The sequence below is a fragment of the Lissotriton vulgaris genome, chromosome 6 (assembly GCF_964263255.1).
Source record: "Lissotriton vulgaris chromosome 6, aLisVul1.2, whole genome shotgun sequence".
Classification (NCBI taxonomy): domain Eukaryota; kingdom Metazoa; phylum Chordata; class Amphibia; order Caudata; family Salamandridae; genus Lissotriton; species Lissotriton vulgaris.
This window is the reverse complement of record NC_141694.1, coordinates 1,629,974,722-1,629,999,672: the sequence shown is the minus strand read 5'-3', so window position 1 is coordinate 1,629,999,672 and position 24,951 is coordinate 1,629,974,722. Positions and strand designations below refer to the sequence as shown.

The 24,951-nt window shown below is 51.3% G+C and overlaps 1 pseudogene; it reads left to right on the top strand.

Moving 5' to 3' along the window:
• The first annotated feature begins 15,925 nt into the window (after positions 1 to 15,925).
• On the top strand, positions 15,926 to 16,966 carry LOC147709231 (armadillo repeat-containing protein 10-like; annotated as a pseudogene).
• The last annotated feature ends 7,985 nt before the right edge of the window (positions 16,967 to 24,951 follow it).

Here is a 24,951-nt window from a genome sequence, read left to right as displayed (position 1 = left end):
CACCAGTGTAATAGTCAGACGTGTGGGACATAAGTCTGCAGTCACAATGCAAGTGTTAGTGATGTGTAGAAAACATACCCAGCAGTGCCCAGCATACCAGTGTGTGTGTGGCTAAGACCCCCACCAGTGCCCAGCAGTGCCCAGCAGCAGAGTGTGTGTGTGGCTAAGACACCCACCAGTGCCCAGCATAGCAGTGTGTGTGTGGCTAAGACCCCCACCAGTGCCCAGCAGGGCCCAGCATAACAGTGTGTGTGTGGCTAAGACCCCCACCAGTGCCCAGCATAACAGTGTGTGTGTGGCTAAGACCCCCGCCAGTGCCCAGCAGCAGAGTGTGTGAGTGGCTAAGACCCCCACCAGTGCCCAGCATAACAGTGTGTGTGTGGCTAAGACCCCCACCAGTGCTCAGCATAACAGTGTGTGTGTGGCTAAGACCCCCACCAGTGCCCAGCAGTGCCCAGCATAACAGTGTGTGTGTGGCTAAGAACGCCACCAGTGCCCAGCATAACAGTGTGTGTGTGGCTAAGACCCCCACCAGTGCCCAGCATAACAGTGTGTGTGTGGCTAAGACCCCCATCAGTGCCCAGCAGTGCCCAGCATAACAGTGTGTGTATGGCTAAGACCCCCACCAGTGCCCAGCAGTGCCCAGCAGCAGAGTGTGTGTGTGGCTAAGACCCCCACCAATGCCCAGCATAGCAGTGTGTGTGTGGCTAAGACCCCCACCAGTGCCCAGCATAACAGTGTGTGTGTGGCTAAGACCCCCACCAGTGCCCAGCATAACAGTGTGTGTTTGGCTAAGACCCCCACCAGTGCCCAGCAGTGCCCAGCAGCAGAGTGTGCGAGTGGCTAAGACACCCACCAGTGCCCAGCAGCAGAGTGTGTGAGTGGCTAATACCCCCACCAGTGCCCAGCATAACAGTGTGTGTGTAGCTAGGACCCCCACCAGTGCCCAGCAGTGCCCAGCATAACAGTGTGTGTGTGGCTAAGACCCCCACCAGTGCCCAGCAGTGCCCAGCATAACAGTGTGTGTGTGGCAAAGACCCCCACTAGTGCCCAGCATAACAGTGTTTGTGTGGCTAAGACCCCCACCAGTGCCCAGCAGTGCCCAGCATAACAGTGTGTGTGTGGCTAAGACCCCCACCAGTGCCCAGCAGTGCCCAGCATAACAGTGTGTGTGTGGCTAAGACCCCCAGCAGTGCCCAGCAGCAGAGTGTGTGTGTGGCTAAGACCCCCACCAGTGCCCAGCAGTGCCCAGCAGAGAGTGCGTGTGTGGCTAAGACCCCCACCAGTGCCCAGCAGAGCAGTGTGTGTGTGGCTAAGACCCCCACCAGTGCCCAGCAGTGCCCAGCATAACAGTGTGTGTGTGGCTAAGACCCCCACCAGTGCCCAGCATAACAGTGTGTGTGTGGCTAAGACCCCCACCATTGCCCAGCAGTGCCCAGCAGCAGAGTGTGTGAGTGGCTAAGACCCCCACAAGTGCCGAGCATAACAGTGTGTGTGTGGCTAAGACCCCCACCAGTGCCCAGCAGTGCCCAGCAGCAGAGTGTGTGAGTGGCTAAGACCCCCACCAGTGCCCAGCATAACAGTGTGTGTGTGGCTAAGACGCCCACCAGTGCCCAGCAGTGCCCAGCATAACAGTGTGTGTGTGTGGCTAAGACCCCCACCAGTGCACAGCAGTGCCCAGCATAACAGTGTGTGTGTGGCTAAGACCCCCACCAGTGCCCAGCATAACAGTGTGTGTGTGGCTAAGACCCCCACCAGTGCCCAGCAGTGCCCAGCATAACAGTGTGTGTGTGGCTAAGACCCCCACCAGTGCCCAGCAGTGCCCTGCAGCAGAGTGTGTTTGTGGCTAAGACCCCCACCAGTGCCCAGCAGTGCCCAGCAGCAGAGTGTGTGTGTGGCTAAGACCCCCACCAGTGCCCAGCATAGCAGTGTGTGTGTTGCTAAGACCCCCACCAGTGCCCAGCAGTGCCCAGCATAACAGTGTGTGTGTGGCTAAGACCCCCACCAGTGCCCAGCATAACAGTGTGTGTGTGGATAAGACCCCCACCAGTGCCCAGCATAGCAGTGTGTGTGTTGCTAAGACCCCCACCAGTGCCCAGCAGTGCCCAGCATAACAGTGTGTGTGTGGCTAAGACCCCCACCAGTGCCCAGCATAACAGTGTGTGAGTGGCTAAGACCCCCAGCAGTAAAAGCCGGAACATAGCATTGGTAACCTCATCACCATCAGGAAATAGACACATGTCACCATACCCAAATTTGTACTTCACACTAGCTCCCAGGCACACAGCAGTCAAAGACATTATCAGACTAACAAAAGTACCTAAAAAAAATAAATATCTTTATTCAGCTGGATCCAAAATTAAAATGCAAATAAGAGTCCTTGCTCAATGAAGGCCAATGGCCAGTCCAAACAAGTGAGATAAACACATTGGGCCACATTGGATGTTGACACACCCAAACTTGCCTGCACATGGAGTTCAATCTGCAATGGTAACACTGGTGGCATCATCTGTGGAATCCCCCGGCACCGCAGGGACAGGAGAGGGAAGGACAGGTGTAGTGGGTGCAGGTGGCGTGGATCCATCCACACTGGCCGGTGGATTGCAGAAAGTAGCAACATAAACTTGGCTGCACACCTCAGCCAGTTCTCTAAAGCTACCACCTGAACCCGGGGACACATTGGGGGTGGAGGTAGAGGGTTGTGAGTCTGTGGTCGCGGGTCTGTGGATATGGTGTGTTGTGTGTCCCCTCTCCCTGTGGGTGTGCCTACATCCCCTTGAGATTGGGTGCGTGGTGATTTGAGTTTCTTCTGCCCTGTGGGTGTGCTGGGTGTGTCTGTTGTTGTGTCTGACCTGTGACGTCTGCGTGTGCTTTGGGAAGGCATGGGAGAGGCTGAGGTGGATGGGTCAGAAGGATGGGGGGCAGATGCTGCTGGGTGGACAGAGCTGCCGTCAGTGTTGACTCTATGGCAGCCACACTCCGACGTAGATCAGACATGCCAGATGACATGCCATCCATGAACGACACCAACTGTGTAATGAGTTGTGTTTGTCCATGGAGGACTGTCAGCATGGATGTCTGACCTACAACAAGCTGCCGGAGTAGGTCCACAAACTCAGCACTGAGGGCAGCAGGGGACACAGGGGCAGGTGCTGCGGTGCCGGGACCAAAGGAGACACGGGGGCTAGCACGGACCCTAGGGACACGAACAACTGGGAGGGTGGAGATGGTAATGGAGGAGGAGAGGCCAGCCAAAGATGTAGAAGAGGCCATTTCTGCATATTCCCCCTCCTCCTGAGAGTCTGATGCTGAGCCGTCTGCATTGTAGGAGGTGTCGGTCACATGGGGTCCGGCCCGCAGACTCTCCTCACCCTCCGTGCCACTGCCTCTCTCCGACTCCTCAAAGCAGGTGGCACTGTCGCTGGGTCCCTCTGTCTGGTCCGTGTCTGTGTCTCCTCCAGATTGTGGTGATGATGCTGTTGGCAAGGAGAATTAGAAAAACATATCAGTCACCTGTACACATTTGACAAATCAGCCAGTAACAAATTGACAGCATTTCTGAACATGGCATGCATCAAGAGTCCCAATACACTGAACTATGCACAATGCTAAGCCTACTCTTGGGCAATCTGAAGAGAAACTACGTACAATGTATAGTAGGGTAGAAGTAACAGGCAAGGCAACAACTTGTATGAGAGAGACACATTGATGACCGACTGCATGACAACTGGATAGCTGATGATCATTCACATTTCATTTTCCCACACTGACAAACAAAACCAGACCTGGTCATGGTTGAATAGCTGTGACCCTGTGCCACATGCTAAAAGTCCTTCATGAACTCCCATATGATGCCATCCTTGGACCTGGAGCCAAGTGTACCTTCACCTCACACTGACATCACAGATGTCTACACCCAATTTCACATTATCTGGTTGTCCATCTATAAGATTATTTAACAACATGCAACTAATTTTGAGTATATGCACACACACACACTGCACGGTGTGACTATGCACAACCCAAAATAATTATACATGTACAGTGTGCACCTGTAGCTTACACATGACAATTAGAAAGTACACCATGGACAAAGGCCCCTGAGGCAGAGTCGGCAGAAAATACATGTTGAGACTCCAGATCATTGCGAAAATATGTAGAAGGGCAGACACAGTGCACATGTGGTGCTACATGTAAGGTAACAACAGGTGTCACAGACCTCCCTCCAACATTATGAAGTGCCAAGGAATATGCATACTGACACATAGCACCTTAGGAGTACCTGTGAAATAAAAAGTTTTGGCACAGAGCAGGGCAAATGTTGAGTATGGCAAGGCATGTAAACAAGCATCAGCTGAAACTTTGCCATTCTCATGCAAATGCATGAAGTGGCTGGCTGACAACACCACTCCAACTGTGGGAGTGTTAGCATGCCTGGGAGCACTGCAGGTAGCATGTGACACACATGACAACAAACAGACATGTACCTACCCCCTTCTTGCTGCTGTCTCCCCTGCAACTGCCTATGGAGGCCTGGGAACACCACTTCCAGGACCCGGAGCATTTGGGGGGTGAGGTGGCGGGTGCCGCCATGCCGGCGTGGAGCTTCCAGCTTCAGCTGGACTCTGGCGATGCGGCGGGTCCAGCACCGGATGTCCTGCCACCTCTTCTTGATGTTTCTGAGCCTCCTGCGAGGCCCCCCCTCATTCCTGACAGCCCTGGCGATTTCCAGCCAGATGTCAGCCTTCTCATAGGCAGATACCTGTCACGAATGTAAAGATAAAGAACATCAGTACACCTGGTCCATGTTCCAAAGACACACATATGCACAAAATACTTGAGGACAACAGGGCATAGGATGATGAACACACTTGCATCATTGTCCAGGAGTTTGTGGCCTGTGAGCAAACAGAAAAGCACAACATGACATTGAAAGGCTACAGATGACATAAGGGGTGCAAACCACTCATTCTGCATGGTACTCACTGAGCAATATCTCCCACATGAGGGTGCCCTGCAGCACGTGACATGCAGTAAAACACCCCACTACAACAAATAACCCTCTTCAGACAATACTGTGCACACCGTCACTCACTCAAAACAACATAGCATCTCTCAGAAATATGCAAACACAATGGCTGTAGTGTCACACACACACACAACAGGTGCACACTCCAAGGTATTGCACACATCACTCACCTGATCCTCTGTTCTCCCATACAGCTTGCTGTAGTTAGGCAGGAGGGCATCCAGCAGGGCCTCGTTCTCCCCCTCACTGAATGCAGGTGCCCTCTCTATGTTCAGCAAATCAGGGTCCATAGGAGACAGAGACAGCAGCTGTGGTTACCACTCCAATGTTGTGCAGGCAAGTGCCCTCCCTCAGCCACATGCTGCCTTATATCTGTGCTGCTGAGGGCCTGTGAGTGCAAGGAGTAGTGTGTGATAGGCCACAATAGTTAGCATCCTATGTTCCATCCAATCCGATGACACAAAGGCCATGACACACATATGCATGGTTTGAAAAGTGAGCCAGAGCTGAACAACAACTTTTGCAACATTGTATACTTTTGCCCAACTGAATTTTCCAGATCACCTGTATGACACTCTCAAATCTCTGTAACCATGACAACCTGGCTGCATTCTAATCCTACCACTGTTCCACTAGATGTTCAGTATGTTTAATTTTTGAAAGTACACACAAGTACGGTGCGATTGCCATCGCGAATGCAACTCATTGAATGGTGAAACGAGGCGTACACACGCAGGTACGATTGGGGTACGCTCTGCTCGCGTATGGCTACAATGCATTGGGGAACGAGGCGTACACACACAGGTACAATTGGGGTACGCTCTGCTCGCGTATGGCTACAATGCATTGGGGAACGAGGCGTACACATGCAGGTACGATTGGGGTACGCTCTGCTCGCGTATGGCTACAATGCATTGGGGAACAAGGCGTACACACGCAGGTACGATAGGGGTACGCTCTGCTCGCGTATGGCTGCAATGCATTGGGGAACGAGGCATACACACGAAGGTACGATAGGGGTACGCTCTGCTCGCGTATGGCTACAATGCATTGGGGAACGAGGCGTACACACGCAGGTACGATTGGGGTACGCTCTGCTCGCGTATGGCTACAATGCATTGGGGAACGAGGCGTACACACGCAGGTACGATAGGGGTACGCTCTTCTCGCGTATGGCTACAATGCATTGGGGAACGTGGCGTACACACGCAGGTACGATTGTGGTACGCTCTGCTCGCGTATGGCTACAATGCATTGGGGAAATGAGGAAGATGCCTACACATGCATGTCCCATACAGTGCGTCAGACATGCTCAAGTGAATGGTTGTGTAGGCTGCGTCCATGACCTCATTCATGTCAACATTGGGAGAGTGAACCAAGTAAATCACATGGTAGGGATGTAGTGTACACTCATGTTGAGCATGTGGATGTATACATCTGTCTGCATGGCATCCTTCCATCAGCAGGCCCTAGGTCTGGCAGACAGTGATGTAGCACAGGAAATGTCATATTGTGGCTCACTTGATGCATGAAGAGCTGTTGAGACTTGTCAATGATCATGGTGCACATGTGTCTCACATACATACAACACTTATCAGCTGAGTAACGTCTGCAACATATTGTGATGCACAACAACACTGGAAGGGCACACCATTCAGTACATGGAAATGTCACATCATGACTTTGACATGCCCACTTACACAGATGTGAAATTGACGCACAGCATGACCCTTGTGTGACCACCTCATGTGTGTGCCATGTGCGACACTGTGGATGCTGATAGCATATGAAATTAACAGGTCTGTATCATATTCCTCCCTTTACAATATCCACAACTGTCAGACAGGATCTGCAAATCTGTGCCCAACAGTACCCTTGTGCATCTGTAGGAAACGTCTGTGGCTCCGTGTGTGTCGTTGGCGTTGTGTGCACCGTTATGACGTTGCCTGAGTACTCAAACGCCGCCTACATGTGCTGACGTCAGGTCTGAATTTTAAACCCCAGCAGCGCAGTACTGGTATAAGTGTCACCTTAGTTATTCTCATTAGAAACTTTGTACAATCACCTGTGCTGATTTGACTTTAATTTACTAATCTTGACGGTGCCAATAGGGATGTCCGATGTCAAGCCTGTGAGGATTGTGACCAACTGATGTCGGTGACTGACCCTCACCGTCGGTGTCTACACTGTCTCAACGTCAAAGACGACAACAAGAGCTGCTCCAACTGCCGGGCCCTGACTTTGGAATGTAGGCGGTAGTGGTCCCGCAAGCGGCTCCGACTCCAGCAGTTGCCTTGCACTGCAAGAGGTCATGGTCTGGATGGATGTCGAGGGACCGGGCGTTGGGTGTGAGCCATCAGAGGTCCGGGAGTCAACATCACTCCTTGTGTCAAAGTCGTCTGCAAAACACAAGAGTCAGAGAGGTCATCGCTCTTCCAAATCCCCTCGATGCACGCGCAATGCAGCAGGGGATTTGTGTAACACCGCCCACACGGCTCCGTCAGAGTCAAAGGCGTCGTAGCCTGCCCCACATCCTCCGGTCCATGGCCAGCATGCAACGCAAGATGAGTTTGAGCGCTTCCTCATGGCCATGCTGTCCCTCACTCCTCCGACGGGCAATGCTGCGGCATTGGGCCCAGCGGACACGTCTGGGGTCCCTAGTGGGTCTGGTGCTCCGGGCCTGACTCTGACTGGTACTTTGGCTCAGACAGCGCAGGCGCATTCGGCCCTGTGCCGCTGGGCCACACTGGATCCTAAACTTGATTCTGGTCCTCGCTGGTTGACCTCACGCACTCACCATCTACAGTCACCCAGGTTTCACCCTCGGCGCCGTCATTGGGTGGTGCCGTCCACAAAACCACACTCTAGACGGCTCTGGCGCGGGAACGGCGCAGCCAAACGGCGCATTAGATGCCGCATGGGGAGTATAAATTAGACGAGCCGGCCACATCTCTCAACAACCCTGATAAAAATGGAATGGGTGATAAGGAGTATTGTGATTGGTCTAAAGACCCACTGACACGTGAGTGTCAATCCCAAGACGAATGGACAGGTGGACTGGGGGATGCGAGTGGTCTGCACACCTCTTCAGACACCGGTTTTGTCACAAATCCAACCGTGGCTTCGGAGGAGGGCCCAACCTACAGTGTGGTGTTGACGCGGGCGGCCAAAGCCTTGTCCCTTCGTCTCCTTGTCGCGGCTGTGAGGGACAACCTCCTCACTGACGTTCTTAAAGTGCAGTTAGGCTCGGCTGAGCCTCTGCAGCCGTGTCACGAGGCATTGCCTGACGCTATTTTGGGCACTAGGTCCAGGCCCGATGCAGGTTTGGCTGTAGATAGGCACGTGGGCAGATGCCAACACCCGCCACAGGACTACCCATGTGTCCTGTCCTCCCACCCCACCCCAGAGAGCCTGGGCATCAAGGCCTCCAATTCACAGACCACATTCCCATCTGCCCTGCCGGACAGGCTATCCAAGAGGTATGAGCAGTACGGCAAGATGGTATCATCCTCCCTGAGTCTGTAACTGCGGTCTTCCAACATCACATGCTTCTTTGTCCGTTACACCCACTCTTTGCGGGACACGGTTGCGGAACTGCTGCCCGTTGTCGGTACGGGCAAAACTTGACCAAGCCCTTGTGGAAGGCCAAGCTGCGGCATGGCATTTGATCGGATGTGGGCTGGATCGCATCAACTCACTGGGCAGGGCGATGGCAACCACGGAGGCCATTTGTAGCAAAGCCTGGTTGAAGTCCAAACAATTTGTACCCGATGTCCAGAGTACACTCATGGACATGCCGGTTGATGTAAGTTGCCTTTCTGGCAACAAGGCAGACCATGCGCTGGAGCACATTAAGGACTCCAGGGCTACGGGCTGGTCCATGGGCCTGTTGCCCCTACACCAGCAAACTGATACCTTCTTGCTCTTTTTGTGGCCAAGGAAGTGTCACACGCACATGTGCTGTCAGCCACACAACGCTGACTAACATCCAATGAAGTGGCGGCGGAGGTAACCGCTGTGGCGGCGTTCGTGGACAACGGGAGGTCAGTCCACACCTCCCCTGCAACATCTGCCTACACACACCCCTACTCTGTTCTTTCATGGCCATGTGACACCAGTGGGGGCATAGTTCGCCAACACCTCCACCACTGGCGCACTGTCACATTTGACATGTGTGCGCAGCAAATCATCTCAAGCGGCTATTCCCTCACCCTTGATGCAACTACTGAAGCCATGCCGCCGCCATCCAAAAGCGTATCTGGAGATCATTGGCAACTGCAGCATGCAGGAGTTCCAGCCCTCTTGGCCAAGGGGGCCAACATCCCTGTTCCAGGGCCCAAAATAGGGTGTGTCTGCTACTCTGACTACTTACTGCTACCCAAGAATGCCAATGGGGGCGTACACACTATCTTGGACACATGTAATGACAATGGCTTCCTTAGGAAGTAGACGCTCAAAATGCTGAGAGTGGCCCAGGTCCTACCTGCCCTGGACCAAGGAGACCGGATGGTAGCGGTGGACTCCCAGGATGTATATTTCAACATCCCCATTCTGCCGGCCCACCGGCCCTACCTGCGGTTCACGTTAGGCCACAAGCACTTACAGTTTCCCAGCTGCAGTTTGGCCTTAGCTGCGCAAAACGGATATACACGTCGGTACTGGTATCCAGAGTTCTCAGTATGTCAGTTGACCAGCCGGTTCACCTGCCTCTCCTGGAGGACCCTATGTTGCAGCATCAGAGGACGGTCCTCCACCCGTACCTGTACAGTCTCCACCTCCATGCTTGGTGATTGATCAGCGACTGTAGAGGCCATTTGACTTTCATCCTGAAGTCTGTAATTTCATCCATGCTGCCAGTTGTCACTCCACAAAGTTTGAATACGCCTGCAGGTGGAGAAGATTTGTGGCATGGTGCACACCAAAGTCTGTGGACCCTCATACTGCACCTCTTCATGAATTTCATCTCTTCCTTCTTCGTCATGCCCAGTAGGGCTCTGCTCTGGCCACTGTCAAGGGCTACGTTCATGGCCTCACATCCATACTAAGGCTGACTGATCAACCTTCTTTGTACTAGTCCCCTATTGGGAGTTGTTTCTGTAAGGCATCAGACACACGTGTCATCATGTTCCGTATGTGATGACTCATTGGGACTTCAACATGGTTCTTACATTTCTGTAGTGTGCTCCCTTTGAGCACCTGCACAATTTTCTTCTCAACCTTCTTACTCTGAAGACTGCTTTTCTCTTTTCCATCAACACTGCCAGGAGAGTGAGTGAGCTTCAGGCTCTTCCAACATAACCTCCTCACCTTTCAGTCCATCCGGACAGGTTAGCGTTTCAGAATACACCCTATTTCCAGCACTAGTGTGACACGGACTTCCATATCGGCCACTCTTTCACCTTGTACACCTTATTCCCGCCTGCGCATCCCCCAAAGGAGATGGAGCAGCTACACCGTCTGGACCCAAAATGTGTGCTCACATACTATGTGGATCGCACACAACAGTTCCTGGTGGATGAACACCTTTTAGTCTGTCACGTGTATGCTGTAAAGTGAAGGCCGGTACACGAGCAGACCAACTCTCTGTGTGTTGTCTGGTGTATGAAGGCTTGGTACTCCTTCCCAAATACGTAGAGTCATGTTGGGCTGAGGGCCCATTCCACTTAGGACACGGTGGCTACTACTGCCCTGGGTCGGGGAGTCCCCTTGCAGGAAATTTGTCAGGCAGCTACGTGGGCCTCAATGCACACGTTTGGAAAACACTACTGCCTGGACAGCCAAGTCCGGAGGGATGTCTTATTTGGCCACTCCGTCCTCCAGGATTTTCCTGTGTGATTATTTTGTTCAAAACCCACCACAGGCATTGGTCTTGCTGGGGTATGTTTTCAAAGGTAGGAATCTGATGCAGACTACTGTTACTTACAGATGAATCGTTACAAAAGGTAAGTAACTTGTTCATACTGTTAAGTATATCTGCTGTAGGAGCATAGATGATGTGTCCTTGCTGAGATGAGAGGGTGTCCCATGTACGCACACCATGCCACTTGTGCCAATGATCTGTCCATATGTGTGATGGCATCATACACAAATAGTCAATAAGATGTATTTAGCCTGTCAGATGATGCCTATGTTTGACTATTGCAAATGTCACAACGCAAAGAGAATATGTCTGATCATTGCTAATTATGGGGCATGTGTTGTGGGTGTGTGCATTGCTGTCAGCTGTCTGGAGGTCCAGACAACCTCCTTATGCAAATCACGTGACGTGTGTGACTGACCAGATACATTGTCACGCTCACTCAGACCTTCCCATCAGATCATTTGTATGCATGTCATGTCCATTCCACAGACCACAGGTCTTGTACTTAACATGTAGGAGTGGCTTGGAGCTGTCACATATTTCCTGCGTGTGTAGCCCACGCCACACTCACAATTGTATTGATGTGTTGAGCATTGTTGCTTGTGCCATGTACATTTTAATTTTCTTTGTCTGACAGTTGTACACAATTTTTCACTGGTAAATATTTTACAGGGCTCCCCCTCTGCCAAGGCCGTTGCCAGATTTGGATGCCATGAGGGAACGTGATTGCATACGGCGTTACCGCTTCCCAGCACAGTTCATTCAGGACCTGACGGACAGACTGGAAGCACACCTGCTACCACGACATAGGTATCCGACTGCGCTGACACCCAAGGTGAAGGTGATGGCGGCACTACATTTCTTTGCCACAGGTACATTCCAATTTACCATAGCTGATGTGGGAGGGATGTCACAGACAATGTTCAGCCGGGTATTAAGTGATGTATTGGATGCAATGTTGCTGCACATTGATGAATTCATCACATTCCCTACTCCTGAACAGTTGACAGATGTCAAGGGTGAATTCTATGCCCTGGGACGCATGCCACATGTAATTGGTGCAATTGATGGTACACATGTTAGTCTGGTGCCACCACAGGCTCAGGAGCAAGCGTACCGCAACAGGAAACACTACCACTCGATAAATGCCCTGGTGGTGCGTCTTGCCAACATGCTTATCTCACATGTTTGTGCTCGCTTTCCTGGATCGTGCCACGATGCTTTCATCATGAGGCGTAGCAGGATACCACAGATGATGCTGCAGCTGCACAACCATCGGGCACGTCTAGTTTGTGGGTGTACTCTGTCAGCCATGTATGTCAGTATGTCATTACTTCATGAACGGCATCATATTACACACTCATTTCCATGATGTCAATTTGCAGGAGACGCAGGATATCCAAACATGCCGTGGCTATTGACTCCCCTACGCAATCCCAGGACAGCTGCAGACCAGCGGTACAACAATGCTCATGGGAAGACCAGGCGGGTGATTGAGCGTACATTTGGAATCCTGAAGAGCAGGTTCAGGTGCCTGGACAAGACAGGCGGTGCACTCCAATACACCCCACTCAAGGTGTGTAACATCTTTATTGTTTGCTGCATGCTGCACAACATGGCAGTGGAGAAGGCTGTGCCACTTATCCTCGATCCTGATGACCTGGAACATCCGCCCGTTGAGGATGAAGGCCTTGCAGAGGATGCAAGTGATGAGGAGGTTGAAGATGATATCTGGAGTCACCTCATCCGCAACTTCTTTTCATGATGGTGAGTCATAGTTGAATATTGTCCAGAACTCAACTTCAGAGTTGCATGGGTAGCATGCTGTGTATGCAGCTGACTGTATGCAATGTCATTTTTCTGGTTGATGTGCAGTGTCACACAGGTGTAGATGTCATGCAACACACATATGTGCTATGTGTGTAGTTGGAATGTACAAGTGTACTACTACATCAGGGTAATTAACATGAGAATGTCAGAATGACATTCAACAGGACTTGACCCCTTGTGTGCCTCTCATCCCCAGCTCGCCCTGCATGTTGTCCGCTGGTGCCAACTTGGTCATCCTGCTATTGCTCATCATGATTGCAACATCAGCCGAATCAAGGGAGCAGGCATGGACATGTGGAAAAGTCTATTTGGGTAAACACTCATATAAGGCTGTTTAGCGTTGGTATGTTTTCTATAGTGTGGTACATGTTCTTGCACATGTTGTATGACCATGCATACATGTAACCACATCATGTTTCCTATTACATGTAGGCCCACTCCCATGACAGGATAGTCACCCCACCTGACAGTCATCTGTACTTGTTTCAGACTCTGATGGCAGCATCAATGTGGGTTGACATTGACACTGAGACATTGCATATACCATGGTTTGACATTGTGTGTGAGGTCTCGACCACAGACTCTGTGGGGGATTACAGCCTCACTGTGTGCATTACAATGTATCAAGATCATGACCTCCAACTTGTGGACGAGTCCAGTTTGGTACTTAACAACCATGTTGTGTAGGTGTGGCCCAGTGAAAGTTCCACATGTTAAGACAACTGTCCTGTGATTCTGTTCGCATGGATGCATCACCCCTTGTTGCAGTATGTCATGTTGCTGTTGTGTCGTTACCTCACTGCAGGTTGTGACTACCACTACACCAGCCTTCACTGTGAGTATGAGTTCTGTCTACATTGACCTGATGCCATGTATTTTGTGCTAATGACATCACTATGGTGTGCTGATGCACATGTTCAATATTCTGTGCCACCAGTGGGGTGCGGTAATCCCCATGAATCTCTTGACCCGTGCAGCATTTATGTGCGACGGTCGGGTTCTTTATGTGGCTTGGCTCCTCATTGATTGTTGTTGACTATTATTCCACAAGCTTGCCATGTTTACCATGTTGAAGCTCAGTTACTATAGCAAAATACCTGCTACAGAGTGCCTGTATTGCAATTGGGTGATTGTCTTCCACATCATATGTGATGCTGACAGCAGTTGTGGGTGATGTACAGTCTGCCCTCATGGCCCTTCCGGGTACACATGAACATATACAGATGTTACACTTTGCGTAAGTACCACTTCCATATGTCTACCTGTGTTTGCAGGGGACACATCAGCATACATTGTAAATGATTATTTGCAAACACAAATCTCATTGCATCGTAGCAAAATTGTGACCTTTAACCAAGACTGAAATAGGTGACAGGCTGTCCTAGGTTTCATGTGTCTGTGTTACGGCATCTGCTCTTATGTGATAGCATGATGACTGGTCTCTAATTGGCTACAGTCGATACACTTCACCGGTGTGACTGGTACAGTCAATCTCATATGGTATTTGTAGTGTCTGTGACATGAGATTGTACTCCTAATGCGTGTGAGCCTCTGTTTCAGGTCTCTTTCCCTGCAGTTCCCATCCTCTCTTTCCCTCGCCTGATCACCCTTTTGTGTCTGTCATTTGTACTCAGACCAAGGGGCTATTTGGAGGTGGAACCCTTTGAGCATCACACCACTCTGATGGAGTAAGGTACGGCCACTCCCTGGCAGTCTAGTTGCGAATGTTTCAGCTGTTTTCCCGGTGAGATCATTCAATGACTTATTTAGTCTACTGGTTAATGGCACTGACCATGTATGTTGGATTTTGCTCCATGGCCTCACAAGGTAAATCATCATGTAGTGCATGGGTACTCACAAACTTTCTCTCAGGGGCCAAAATTACAGTGTGGTTTGTGGCCGAGGGCCGCAACGGTGGGGGCGGGGTCAGTGAGAGAGAGGGCGGGGCTAGAGCCAAACAAAAACTGTGACCATGAGGTTGAACACAGGCCCCTGCAGTGGACGTCACCAGATCCAGCATGCACACATATTTCTCTCTCTCTCCCTCTCTCTCTCTTCCTCTCCCTCCCTCCCTATCTTTCTCTCCCTCCCTCCTCTCTCCCTCCCTCTGTCTCCCTCCCTTGTCTCCCTCCCTCTCTCTGTCTTCCTCCCTCCCTCTGTCTCCCTCCGTCTGTCTGTCTCCCTCCCTCTCTCTGTCTCCCTCCCTCTCTCTGTCTCCCTCCCTCTGTCTCCCTCTCTCTGTCTCCCTTCCTCCCTCTCTCTGTCTGTCTCCCTCCCTGTCTCCCTCCCTCACTCTGTTTCCCTCCCTCCCTCTCCCTCCCTTTCTCTCCCTCTCTTCGTCTCCCTCCCTCTTTCCGTCACCCTCCCTCCCACTTTCTCTCCCTCTCTCCATCCCTCCCTCCCTCTGTCTCCCTCCCTCCCTGTCTCTCTCCCTCCCTCCCTGTGTCCCTCCCTCCCTCTCTCTGTCTCCCTCCCTCTGTCTCCCTCCCTCTGTCTCCCTCCCTCTCTCTGTCTCCCTCTCTCTGTCTGTCTCCCTCCCTCCCTCCCTCCCTCCCTGTCTCCCTCCCTCTCTCTGTCTCCCTCTCTCTGTCTGTCTCCCTCCCTCCCTCCCTGTCTCCCTCCCTCACTCTGTTTCCCTCCCTCACTCCCTCTGCCTCCCTCCCTCTCTTCGTCTCCCTCCCTCTTTCCGTCACGCTCCCTCCCACTTTTTCTCCCTCTCTCCATCTCCATCCCTCCCTCCCTCTGTCTCCCTCCCTCCCTGTCTCTCTCCCTGCCTCCCTCCCTGTCTCGCTCCTTCCCTTTCTGTCTCCCACCCTGTCTCCCTCCCTCCATGTCTCCCTGTCTCCTTCCCGGTCTCCCTCACTGTCTCCGTCCCTCACTGTCTCCCTCCCTCCCTGCCTCCCTCCCTGCCTCCCTTCCTGTCTCCCTCCCTCTCTCTCTCTGTCTCTGTCTCCCACCCTCCCTCTGTCTCCCTCCCTCTCTGTCTCCCTCCCTCTCTATCTCCCTCCCTCTCTGTCTCTCTCCCTCCCCTCTCTCTCCCTCCCCTGTCTCTCCCTCTCTCTCCCTCCCCTGACACTCCCTCTCTCTCCTTCCCCTGTCTCTCGCTCTCTCAACCTCCCCTGACTTTCCCTCTCTCTCCCTCCCCTGACTTTCCCTCCCTCGTCCTCCCCTTTGCACACTGTTAAAAGTAGGTTGTGAAGGATGCAGCTTCGCCCGTCATGGGCCCTCACGGTAGGACTCTTCTTGGATCCCTGCTTGGGTTGGTGGTCGGCTCCAGCGTATGCTACTGGCTGTACAAACGCCTGTTACGCAGTGAGCCATCTAAACCGGGGTCTTACACAGGGGACGGTGCCGGGGCAACACAGGACAGAGATGAGGCGGATTCCAAGAGCCTGATTTGGGCCCCTGAGGCAACAGGCGGTCTCCTGCGCAGGGTGTCCGGAATGACTTTGGTGGCCAAAGTGAGGAAGAACCCTACAGATGTTCTAATAAATCCATCAAGCAATTTGGATGCACAACGTCTACAAAGAGTTATTGAACTGCTTGAAGCCACAGAAGAATCATCAGTTCGAAAACAAGCCTTTATTACTCTTAGTAACAGTGCTGCATTTTCAGTTAATCAAGATCTTATTCGTAATTTAGGTGCTCTTCCAGTAGTTGGAAACATGCTTTCAGATCCTGTTCCTGAAGTCCAGGCACAGGCTTTAAATGCGCTTAACAACTTGAGTGTGAACTTGACCAATCAGGAACAGTTAATGATTTATATTGAACCTATTTGTGCAGCTGTTGACGTTGCTCCACTGAACTCTGATCTGCAGTCAGCAGCAGTTAGGCTGATAACTAACATGTGTGTTACAAACGAGTACCAAGACATGATCGTAAAATCCTTACCTTGCTTTCTTCGTCTGTGGTCTCATGGAACTGAAAAGACGCAGATTCATGTTTTGAAGGCGCTTGTGAATTTGTCTGCAAACCCATCGCTCACAACAGATCTTCTGAGTACTCAAGTACCTTCCTCGTTGGCATCCTTCTTCCACACAAGCACAAATGAAGACATCTCCTACGGGGGCTCACCTTTGTGGCAAATCTGAATGAAAATATGGACAGTGGAGATGCTCATCGAAGGCTCGCTCTTCTCTTTGTTGTTCGGAGATTCAAGGCAAAGCTTCTTGGTATCCTTGTTACAGCATCGGGATGAGGAAGTGAAAAAGCAAATAGAAAGAATCATGACTGAACAGCAAACATAAAGTCATTCCTTCCGAAGAGGGAAGCACAATAAGTTGACGTCCCTGCGGTCTGAATTAAAGTCAGTTCATTGCTTCGGTGTGGCACAGTACTACTGCTTTACCTGCCGAGGTTGCTCCTTCCGTGTTTGTTGCTTGGATCATACCTGTGCAAGTCTCCCTTGCCACTTTTGAACCTGCACCGCTATACAGAGCGTCATAACATGCCGCCTGATCCAGAGTTTCTGCCAAGCACTCGAATGGTATTGACTGCAACAGACACAGCATCTGAAAGATCACACGGGCTAAAGGCAGAAGTAATAAATCGTTTTTGTTTCGAAACTCGACTTGAGTGAGAATCCGTTAACATATTGAACAACACTTCTTTGCATTCTAGACCATTTGTTCCTCATCTACAGAGCAGTCACTGCATCTTTAGAAAAGCTCCCAATGGAACGCGGTCCCCCTTTAAAAGTCTGAAATCTTGCATGCTCCTGGTTGCGCACTGCTTTTAGTAGGCGGTATCTTTGCGTAAGCCTGCCATTCCGGACGTTTGAATGGACACTACAAAGAAGTCACTGGAAGAGGCATGTGACCTAGCAGGACATATTCCCCCGCCGAAAATATTTAAAGTTTTTAGCAAACATACAGGTGTGCAACATCCATTGAGTTTAAAATCGCCCCCACCCCCTTGTTAGCCCGGGATGAGACAACTTGCCTGGCGCGCGCACAGCCGCGCCGGAGCATTTCACAGGTCTTTAAGGACCATTAACTTTTTAATGAGGCTTTGTCAGTTTCACCTCTTCTGAGGCCCCTGCAGCTCCACTCTATGGCTGGAATCTCTCGGCCCCCAGAGAGCAGAGCCTCTCCGAGTCCCGGCTGCTGCAGCCGGTGGTATTTACTGACACTCGAGATTTTTATTTTTTAAACTAATACATGTCTGTAAGGTCCGCGGGCCGCCAAGGAAGGCTTGCCGGGCCGCGGGCGGCCCGCTGGCCGTACTATGAGTACCCCTGATGTAGTGCATGACATGTCATTACAAACGAATATTGTGCATCCTTGATATCAATGCACATGTCCTTCTAATGTGCATGTATCATATATGAACTATTGTAGGATCATTGATGATAGGTGTTTATGTGTACTGTGACAACATGGATGTTGTAGGTTGAGGCTTAAGTACAGTATTGTGTGTGAGGTAGATGGGTGTGTAGCTGCTGTTCTGCTTTGGACACAGTACATGTAGACTACACTTTCTAATGGTGTGTGTCCTGTGCCCCACTTGTCCCTAAGGGGCCAGGTCCTGTGACTGTCATCTTTGCTGATTAGTGTATAATTTAATATGCAGTGACCCTGAGTTACGCTGACACTCCTGCTTCCACATACACAGGTGAGGTAGTGGCTTGAAAAAGCCCTTGTGGTATGTGGTTGTTTTGGAAGTTGACGCACACATTCTGCATACACAGCCACTATGTTGCGCACTGAGGAACTGGCATCGATTTTTGATTATATAGTACCCATAATCGATATTTTGAAATTAGCATGATGTATCTAAATGTTTTAGTATATACACGCAAACATTAGAATAAATCCGTCTGTCACATTTTAGAATTCTAGCTTGCACCACTCTCTGTATTTTACACTTTCTTGGCTTGACCAACGCCATTTTGTGGCCTCGCTCGGAGCCTTACATTAACCGGCCCCTGTATTCCCTTTTGCTAAAAGCGTTCTCCGGAGAAATTACCCAACTGTTGCAGAATTGCTGTTTCAGCTCGTTAGGCCTGTCAAGGTTGTAGGTAGCAGGAGAAAGCCCGATAAACACATTCCAGGAGGGGCGCGGGGCGGACTGTCTCAGTGCTGGCAGAAGAGAGTCACCCATTCGACCTTGCTAATCTAGGATGAGCTAAACCAAGAGCGCTTTGTGTGCCATATATGGCCTTTGCTTTCTGTTCCAAACTGTACCAGCTTCTACTTTTCCATGTTGGGCCATGATTTCGCAGATGCAGCTGTATATATGTGATGTCCTGACAGTGTGCCAGCAGTCTACTTGGCGGACCTCGTGGGGTTAGGTCGCAAGGAGCTCCTCTGGCAGAGTTTGTTTGTCTAATAAATGCTTGGACCTTCTACACTGCCAACTGACTGATTATTGGTAATGGGAATGGGATTGGTTGTGGATATAACTATAATTGGGTGGTGGTAAATAATTTTCGGTACTTCAGCACACTACCCAGATCTAGGACCACACCCGCCTACAGATTACCCCTCCTCCAAGCCATTAGGAGAGCATGCTCCAGCCATCCTGCACACAGGGGACACCAGACAATTATCCACCTGGTATCTGAAGACCTCAACCTCACCCATGACGGATCATCTGCCTGTGTGTGCAACTCATGCTGGCAAGACTATGCAGAGGCACATGACAGTGTGTCGACATACAACCAGGTAATGTGCCTCATAGGGCACACACACCTTCCTTCCACCTAAATATGGACAGTGTTACCTTGTCAGCACCACAGCAGCACACCTTACATTCCTTACAGTAACGTGGCAGTACACTGCCTTGGCAGACATATTCTACATTTCCCTCACAGCCAGTGGATTAGCCAGCGGGTACACACACCATTACCACATCTCATGGGTGTGGTGTGGTGCGATGTGGCCGTTCTGATGAGGATAATTATCACACGTGGCTAGGTGTTCTGTAGGCGTTGCACACATCACATCAGTTGTGTACTTGTGACTCCATAGGGGAGGTCACGTGATCAGGTGAGCTTGTGTAGACTGATACAGACCATAGGCCACAGTCTGTGCTGCCACCCTTTGCCTGTGCACCATTCATCACATCCCCAGTACAGCTGCATGCTGATGATAGTTGACATACCTGAGGACACAGTTGTGGGTACTACCAACGTGGCCACCTAGCTTTGTAGCCCTGATCTATACACCTCCAAGTTACTTTCCTGTGCCTGTCATTGACAGCAGTTTTGTGAGGCAAAACACCCTCCAGCATTTACAAACCATCACAGGTGTGTATTTCTATACATGTATCTAGTTGTTGGAATATTGTTACCTATGTGTGTCCTCCTCCAGACTCATATGTGTGGATGGCATTTTGTTGCGTACTCTTGCATTTCATACATTTGCACACACATATTCTTCATACTGTGGTTACAGGATGACTACACAATGCGTGTGATGAAATTTTGATTTATTAGGTGATCTTGTGCAGCAAACGTGAGTAGGTGCTGTACAGGAAGGGGGGGAATCCAAAGTTCACTGCTGGGGATGAGATGCCTTGCCCTTAAAGTCAACAGAGTCCAGCACACAGTGCTTGGCATCATTGGGCAGATTGTGACCAGCAAGTCCATGTGGGAGAGTCTGATGGGTGATGCTGTTGCACCCAAGGCCAATATGCCAGGTCAGGTGTCCTGGGAGTTGTGCATGACCTACTTCCTCTCAACGTCTCAGCCGTGGATGACCCTTCTTCCTTGGGGAACCCTCAGGTGCAGGCCTGGGCGATGCATGGGACGCTACGTCAGACAGTTTCTCCTGCTCCTCCTCCCTCCCTGTGGCTGGTGTTGCACTTTGCCTATATGTTCCTGGCCTGGTGACACAAGGAGGGGGCTGCATGTTGGCTACAATCCGACGTAGTGATTGGCTCATGTCCCGATGCACCGTCAAGAGCTCAGCCAGTGTTGCCTCCACCCCTCCATAGTGTTGTTCTTGCCTGGCATGTTGCTCAGCCTGCTGTTGTTTGAGTTTGGTGAGGGCCTCCGCTACCTGGCTAACCTCCCTGGTGTCCCGCCGGTATGCCTCCAGAATGGTAGTCAGTTCAGTCAGAGCGGTCCCTGCAGCCTCCTGGCCAGAATCTCGCCTCCGCCTTGCGCCACTCCCACCACCCTGACCCAAACGAGCACGGCCTGCGCTTGTGGGCACATCCGATCGACGGGACCCCCGAGTGCTGGCAGGGTGGATGTTGTCTGCCACCTCAAGGGTATCCGTCAATGAATGTCCCTCATTTTCAGACTGGCTGTCTGTTGGATCATGGGCAGGGCTCTGACCTGTCTGCTGGGATGTGGTGGGAATGGGTCCGGTAGTTGGCACGGATGTAGCTGGTACAGTTGCTGCAGGGGTTTGGGATCCAGAGGGGCCAGGTTGGTTGGGTCATCCACAGTGTGTTGAGTAGCGTTGCTGTCGGTGGGGTGAGAGTCCTGCTCAGCCAGGGACTGGGATCCTTCTCCCCCCTGGTTGGGGGTGGTTTCCACACGTTGCCCTGTGTATGTGAGAGACAGACACAGTTAATGCACTGTCAGGAAACATATTTATTTTGCATCCATTATCAGCATCACTGTTCTGTTCCACAAGCTTGACATTGTTGTCATTATTCAGTTGTGTATGTAGTGGTAGCAAATTGACATGTAGTTAAGTATTTTTTCCTTCTTCCATTCTCTTGACAATGAGTGACACAGACATTGCTGTGTCTTGTCATCCCACCACAAGACATATACAGCATTGCACTGTTTCATGCTACATTCAGAATACAGTGTCAATCCTTATGGCTGCGTCAGGCATGCACAGAGTTCAGATGCAGCAGGTTCTTGTAAGAGACAGAGTTTATTTCTTACTGATACATTCCAGTACTTTGGATAGTTGTTGCTGTTTCATGATGGCCAAGCAATGCCAACCCCAGGACCTGCACACCCACTTCTGCATCATGGCGTTAGGACGTGGCACTTGTCCTAGAGGCATCACCTTGGCAATACACATGTCCATGTTGGGACTTAAGTGCATTCACAACGTTCATATGATGGGCCAAGTGCATAGTGTGAGAGGCACAATGGACTTGAGCATCTGCACTGTGCATGTTATTGTTGTATGTGTATTCATTTGTGAAACTGCTTAGTTGTGGTACATGACCATTGTGACAGTGTAGCACTCCATTGCCTGTCCCCATGGGATTACTTTCTGTACGGGGTGTGTGACAGGCCATGGTAGTAGTTGGTATGTCAGTAGCAATCTTCCATCTTTTTTGTGGTTTGGCTGTGCCCTCATGAGACATGCTACCTTGATTGTGGTTGAGGGTTCATACACAGGATGACTGACCTTGTCCTAGAGTTTTTGTTTGCAATGTTCACAGGAGTGCTTTGTTCTGACTACACCAGGGCCCATTCTCTACCAATGCGCCACACAGCTGGGGCTCGACTCGGATGACTTCATCTACAAGGATCTCATTTTCCGGGTTGGTGAACTTTGGATTCTTTTGTGTAGTCATGGTGTGGGGTGTGTGTGATTGTGAGGGTGATGGTGTGTATGTAAGAGGGTATGTGTGTCTGATTGTGAAGCGGTGGTGTGGGTGTATATGTAATAGGTTGTATGTGTGAAGATTAATGGGTGCAGTTGGTGATGTGCTGGCAGGCTCTTCTTTTTGCAAGTAGGTATCTTGCAAGGGATGTTGGGTTGTATGTGTGTCCACTTTCATTGGTCCATTTGTGGGTGTGGCCTAGTTTGAATTGGTGGTGTGTGTGTTATATGGGGTGTGTGTGACTTGTGCCCTCTGTTTGGCTGTGGCCAGAACTTTGTTTGTCAATGGTGTGTACACAGGAGACATGTTTGGTGTTGTTGTGCGCCTAGTTTGAATTGTCCTTGTGTTGGTTTTGGGGTTTTCCTTGTGTGTGCGTGTGGTGTGCGTGCATGCGGGTGACATGTACTGGCCGTTGGGGGTCGAGTTCACTTGAGGGGGGGTGTACGAGTGGTGTGCGTGCGTGCGGGTGACTTGTATGGGCCGTTGGGGGTCGCGTTTGCTTGAGGGGGGGTGTACGTGTGGTGTGCGTGCGGGTGACTTGTACGGGCTGTTGGGGATGTTGGGGTTTGCATTCGCTTGAGGGGGGATGTGTACGTGTGGTGTGCGTGCATGCGGGTGACTTGTACGGGCCGTTGGGGGTTTTGGGGTTCGCATTCGCTTGAGGGGGGTGTACGTGTGGTGTGCATGCATGCGGGTGACTTGTACGGGCCGTTGGGGGTGTTGGGGTTTGCGTTCGCTTGAGGGTGGGTGTCCATGTGGTGTGCTTGCGGGTGACTTGTACGGGCCATTGGGGGTGTTGGCGTTCGCTTGAGGGGGGATGTTCTTGTGGTGTGCGTGCGTGCGGGTGACTTGTATGGGCCGTTGGGGGTGTTGGGGTTTGCGTTCGCTTGAGGGGGGGTGTACGTGTGGTGTGCGTGCGTGCGGGTAAATTGTACGGGCCGTTGCGGGTCGCGTTTGCTTGAGGGGGTGCACGTGTGGTGTGCTTGCGTGCCGGTGACTTGTACGGGCCTTTGGGGGTCGCGTTTCTTGAGGGGGGGTGTACGTGTGGTGTGCGTGCGTTCGGGTGACTTGTACGGGCCGTTGGGGGTGTTGGGGTTCGTCTTCGCTTGAGGGGGGTGTACGTGTGATGTGCGTGCATGCGGGTGACTTGTACGGGCCGTTGGGGGTCGCGTTCGCTTGAGGGGGGTGTACGTGTGGTGTGCGTGCGTGTGGGTGACTTGTACAGCCCGTTGGGGGTGTTGGGGTTCGCGTTCGCTTGAGGGGGGGTTGTACGTGTGGTGTGCGTGTGTGCGGGTGACTTGTACGGGCGTTGGGGGTGTTGGGGTTTGCGTTCGCTTGAGGGTGGGTGTCCGTGTGGTGTGCATGCGGGTGACTTGTACGGGCCATTGGGGGTGTTGGCGTTCGCTTGAGGGGGGATGTTCTTGTGGTGTGCGTGCGTGCGGGTGACTTGTATGGGCCGTTGGGGGTGTTGGGGTTTGCGTTCGCTTGAGGGGGGGTGTACGTGTGGTGTGCGTGCGTGCGGGTGAATTGTACGGGCCGTTGCGGGTCGCGTTTGCTTGAGGGGGTGCACGTGTGGTGTGCTTGCGTGCCGGTGACTTGTACGGGCCTTTGGGGTCGCGTTTCTTGAGGGGGGGTGTACGTGTGGTGTGCGTGCGTGCGGGTGACTTGTACAGGCCATTGGGGGTGTTGGGGGTCGAGTTCGCTTGAGGGGGGTGTACGTGTGGTGTGCCTGCGTGCGGGTGACTTGTACGGGCCGTTGGGGGTCACGTTCGCTTGAGGGGGGGTGTACGTGTGGTGTGCGTGCGTGCGGGGGACTTGTACTGGCCGTTGGGGGTGTTGGGGTTCGTGTTCGCTTGAATGGGGGTGTACGTGTGGTGTGCGTGCGTGCGGTTGACTTGTACGGGCCGTTGGGGGTTTTGGGGTTCGCATTCGCTTGAGGGGGGTGTACGTGTGGTATGCGTGCGTGCGGGTGACTTGTACGGGCCGTTGGGGGTGTTGGGGTTTGTGTTCGCTTGAGGGGTGGTGTACGTGTGGTGTGCGTGCGTGCGGGTGACTTGTACGGGCCGCTGGGGTTTGATTTTCGTACGGTAATCGACGCTAATGAATCGTACTACGCAGGTCGTACGGATCTTTCCCATTTGTACGGATTCTGCTACGAATACGAATCGTACGGCAGTTTTATTTTCCAGATCAGAATCGGCCCCTAAGTGTTGATTTTTCCAAATGTCTCCATAGACATTGGTTAAAGTGGAAGTAACATCCTTGTATGAATGTGGTCGGATATGTTTTAAGGATGGAATTGTTTAAAGTCTATTATAATTTTTAGGGGAAAGAAGTCTGTTGTTTCTTCTTTTATTTTGTTTAATATTTCAGTGTATGTAGAAGTTTGTTTGTTTGGTAACGAACAATAGATGAATGGTATGCAAGTATTATGGAATTGCCCATGTATAGTAAATAATTGATAGAATGGTTTAGGGCATATGCTAAAAGTGCCATCCATCATCCATGTTTGACTATCTTTGAATTTTTTTAGGTTGTTGTTGGTAGCAAACATTATTATCCTTTTATCTTTGTTGTTGTTATCGTAGAAGATAAAAGGTTCATCATTATGAGTTATGGTAAGCTCAGGTGGAATTATGACCTCTTCGAAAGTTTTAGGTGTTGGTACTGGATTTTTTGGTCCTAGCTATGGTTCTTTTTATAGCAG